Source organism: Corvus brachyrhynchos, unplaced genomic scaffold (genome assembly GCF_000691975.1).
Source record: "Corvus brachyrhynchos isolate BGI_N302 unplaced genomic scaffold, ASM69197v1 scaffold616, whole genome shotgun sequence".
NCBI classification, from domain to species: domain Eukaryota; kingdom Metazoa; phylum Chordata; class Aves; order Passeriformes; family Corvidae; genus Corvus; species Corvus brachyrhynchos.
In genome coordinates this window covers 269,950-274,951 of record NW_008238831.1, presented here as the reverse complement: position 1 = coordinate 274,951, position 5,002 = coordinate 269,950, and positions in this window count along the sequence as shown.

Here is a 5,002-nt window from a genome sequence, read left to right as displayed (position 1 = left end):
CGTGCTCTGCTCCCAGGGAACAGGGACAGGAGGAGAGGGAACGGCCTCAGGCTGGGCCAGGGGAGGCTCAGGGTGGACAGAGCAGGAATTTCCCCATGGAAAGGGTGGTCAGGCCTTGGCAGGGGCAGGTTTGGAGTGCCCATCCCTGGAGGTGTCCAGGGAAGGCCTGGAGGTGGCACTCGGTGCTCTGGGCTGGGGACAAGGTGGGGATACCTGGGATGGGTGCTGGGGGTCAGGAGGGAATGCTGGCCTTGCACATCACATCATCCCTGCTGCAGGCTACTTCATCACCTCCTTTATTTTTCACAGGTGTTGAGGAAGGTAGTGAGGTTTCAGGTAAATTCAAGGGTGTAAATTCTCAGCCTTGGCACCCCTGGCTGATGCTGAAATGAGGTGAGAAAGTCAGAGAAGGCACAGGGAATGCCGGGTTGCCACAGGTGTGAGCTCACTGGTCCCTTCACCTTGTTCACTCATTCTGCTGATTAAAATCCTGCCAGAGCATTTCCCACTCCTCTCCCGACTGCGACTGAGTGATGGCATTGCAGAAATGATGGAAAATCAACAGCCACGAGCTGTGCAGCCCTCCCTGGCAAGGGCTGGGCTGTGGCTGAGGAACAGGCCATGGGATCCTCTGCACAGCAGCCAAAACCACCCTGCCAGCCCCAAAATTAAACCTGCAATGCATAATTATCCTGTGAAAGATGCTCAGTGACAGCAGGGGGACCTGTCCCTGGGCCAGTGTCCCCATGGCTCCACGCACCTGTGTTCTGTGTTTCACTGCTGGCACCCACAGAGGTCCTGGAGGCAGGAGATTGACTGTAAGCAAATCTCAGCTCTCCTTGCCAGTAATTGAATATTTTCAGTCTTTCCAGGTTGGTTGTAAACATCTCAAAAACATAATCTGGAATCAAATCCCTCAAAGCCCATCAGGAGTGCACCAGAGCTTTATTGATGTTTATGATTTTTGTTGGGGCTTATGGTCTCTCAGGCAGCTACGTGATTGCTGGCTGGGTGTAACTCCTGGCCTTTGGATGGGTGAAAGCACTGCTGTACTCCAGCCTCTGCCTTCTTTTGGGCTCTGGGTCCTCTCTGCTCCTGGAGCAGCATTGCCACAGCTCAGGACATGGCACCGGCTCTGCCCAAACCCTCACCAGTGGGGCAGGTGAGCTGGATCCAGCTCTACCCGTTCTTTCTGCCAGGTGGAACAGCACTAAGGGGATGATCCCCCACCTCTCTGAAGCCAGGTGATCCCCCCTCTTTCAGGCACAGCAATAAAACCCCTCCAGACACCAAGCCCAAGGCTGACAGCCAGGCGGGACTGGTCTCTTTGCTTGCAGCCCAGGAGCAAAATGTCAGCTGGGATACTGGGAAGAGGATTTTCTCCCTGGTTGTCTCAGGGTGCTGGCACAGCAGCCACCAGGCAGTTTGGGAAGCCTCACTGAGATGCTCAGTCCATCCAGAGAGGAGCACTGCTGCATCCCTGGGCAATCCCAGCTGAATCCCACATCTGAAACCACTCCCACATCAAAGAGATAGGAAAATAAACTCTGCATGTACGCCTTCTGCATCTCGAGTTCCTCTCTTTGGTCTAATGGGGTGGACGGCTTTTTCCAAAGGTATTAGGGAAGATGGGTGTGTGAGAGAGTAATTTGGGACTGGGAGTAATTTTTCATCAGTATACTTAAAGACAATCACAGCACTAGGAGGGAGGCCTAATTGTGGAGTTGTGTAATTAGCTTTTATGTCACTGCAATTATTCTGTTGGCTACATATAAAGAACATGGGAAAATGCAGCACTTAATTTTAAATCAAGACTTGATTCTCTTTTAGTAGGTAATTGATGTTGATCACATCACTTAGCAGCGACTATAAAATGTGCTATTTAGATTGTAAAAGGACGGAGAAAAGGACTAAGCAGATAGGTAATTGATGAATCACGGGCCGCCTTGGTGGGAGGCAGCAGGAAGCCTTCAGCTGGCTCTGTTGGCAGCTGCTCCTGGGCTTCGTTAGTCCCCAGGGCGTTAACGAGCACAGAGCCCCTCTCCCGGTCCCACAGCACCGCTCTGTCCTGGACCACAGTGACAACAGGGCAACTGCACTTCATGAATTGATCCCTCCTGGTTAAACCCCGTCTTTTAAGGAATTCAGATTTTCTTCAGGAAAAGGTGTGTGGGTTTGTGCCCAGGACTGCCACATGCTCATCTGGAGCCACCAGGCTCCTCTCCTCAAGGCTGTCTGGCTTCTCCAGTAGTTCAGTTGTGGCAATGTGTCCCAAATTTGGTCACGAATTAAATTACATGACTGATGCTAAACACCCCCAGACACATAAGTGGACATTTAAGTCCAAAAGCAAAATTAAGTGACAAGGTGCCATCGCTGCGAAGCCTCACAGTGCTGCCCCTTGACAGGTAACTCTTAGTTTTTTAGTGATTTTTTCATACTAAAAGTGCCTGCAGGTAGTTTTGGTTGGAGGCAGACCCAGAGAAAAGCCATGGATGCTGTTTAACACAGCAAGGCAGAGACATTCAGAGGGTTCAGTTGCCCTTTTCCCTCTGGAAGGATGCCAGGACCAGCACGAGAGGTGTCTCTCCTGGATATGAAGCAGACTCCACAGGCTGCAGGAGACTCCTGAGGTCACATTTCCAGGTGGCAGGTCCAGGCTTTGCACTCCCCATTTGCAGCAAAATAGATGGATTTGTGGCCAGAAACACTTTTCCTCTCAACCTTTTTTGTTGTGCTGTAGCAAAATATGAGATGGAATTTGGGCTCCAGCGGGTGTAATTGTTGAACAGCCTGCCCCAGCCAGCCTCACCGCTGCTGGAGAGCTGCCCACGGCCACTTTCCACGCTGGCACAATGAAATGCATTTTTACAGCCCAAGAAGTGAGTCATGACCCAGCCCGAGTTCAGACCAGAGGGTTTTTGCAGTACATGTGACTCCAGAGAGGCCAGAGGGGAACCCTGGGCTTGAGATAGGATGGCACCACAGCTGTGGAGTTACCCCAGTCCCTTTCAGAAATGCTTTTCCTCGCCCATTTTGTGTGCTGGGAGATGAAGGCTATTGCAGGACCTGTTCTGCCATGTCAGCATCAGCCACTCCAGGATTGCCACAACGATCAGATGGCTCCAACTTGCAGCCTCTTATCACCACCAGCACAAATCCTATTTCATTCACTGCCAAAAAAATTACTCTTGCAAGGGCTTTTGCCATCAGTCCCTTGGGGGCTCCGGAGTGGTAAGCAGGATTCAATGAGCCCAGGGGCCATCCCTGCTCTTGGAAGGGCTGTGCCAGCAGGGGTGAAGCACGAGGTTTACGGGTGAGCTGCTGCCCGTGCAGCCGTGGCACAGCTCGGGGCCAGGATCCCGCTGAGTGACAACCCCTGATGGTTCTTCTCCCACTGGGCCGTATCCACGGGACAGCTCTGCCCTCGTGGGACTTCAGCTGCAGGACAGAGGGAGGGCTGTGCCTGGATCGAGAGGCGGCGGTGCCAGGTGACTGCAGCGTTTCATTCCGGGTTATTAACGGCACCGTTCATCACCACCAAGTGCTTTGCCCCCCGCAGCTTCCCCCGCTCGCTCCTGCCTGATACCGGCCTTGGATTAAATTAGCAAAAGTGACACAGTGATCAATTCCCAGCGCTTTGCTCCGGAGCCAGGCACAAATGAGTGGGAAGCAGGGAGGAGAATAAAGCCTCTAGTGAGAGCTCAGGGACCTGTAGGTACAGAAGGGCTGTGAAGGGAACCTCAAGTTTTCAGTGCCACCAGCTCAGCTGTGACCAGGCAGGGACAGCAACCCCACGGACCCTTTCTAGAAGCCGTCACCCCAAATGACCTGGGCAGGGGCCTTTATGGGTGCCCAAGCAGGGACTTGGGTGAAAAATAAAGTCACCAGCATAGAGGGCCATGCAGGCAGCAAGGGGACAGTTCAATCCCCTGCCTCCTCCCTATGGAACAGACCCTGGTCACAGACACAGAGTCCTGGTTATTCCTCAGCAGAACCAGACTCCCTTGGCCTGGGGGCAGTCAGTCCCTCCCAGGGCTGAAGGATTCAGATCTGGAAAAGCCCATGGGCAGCACCCATCCCTGCCTCTCTGGACTCACATCTCGGCTGCCACCTCCTCTTCGCTGTATTTGAAGCACCTCCACATCACAGCACATGTGGGCTCAGGAGCAAGGGCAGGGACAATTAATAAAACACCTCCCCAGAGGTGGAAACAAGGAGACCATCCATCTCAGCAGTGTTGTATCATTAAGGGACAGGGGATGGTTTTGAGCCATTATTCCCTGCAAAAACGGGCTTTAAATCATCATCCATCACCAACACCCAGCACTGGATGTTCTGAAGGTGTCTGGCAAAGCCCTTGTGGCTCCTTTCCACCATGGCACGGGTGACCACAGTCATAAGTATCTCCATCACCTGGAGATACTTATGGAGCCTCCACATCCACACTCTGCTGCTGCTCCTGGTACCAGCGTCCGGGAAGAAATCAGCCCTGTAAAATATCAACAAGACCAAACATGCTGCTTTGGGGTCTCAGGTCCATCTCCCTGGGGTGGGATCACAGGAGGGCAGGGCTCCCCAGCTGCCCCACCCCTCCTGGGGTGGCAGGATGTTATGGAGCAGCAGTGCAGTAATTGAAAGCCTTTTTCCTTCTGGAAGCCCTTGAGGCTGCCAGTCTCTCAGCTGAGCTGGCGCTTGCCAACACTTTTTCATTTCTTCTCTGTTTCATCTAAACTTTCCATTGGGTTCCTCATCCATCTGAGCTGCAATGATAAATGCGGAAATAAAGTGGCATTTACAGCCCCTCTCCTGGGTCGGTTTTGTGTATAAACAAGCTGTGCTCACAGCATCCTCCTCTCCACAGCGCTGGCTCAGGAGCAGCAGGGTCTGCCCAGGACTCAGCGGGGTGAAGGCTTTGGGGAAAATGAGTGTCAGCCACATCCCTGGGTCACTGTGGGGAGAAAACAGCAGCAAAAGGGATGGGGCAAGCAAGGCCCACAGG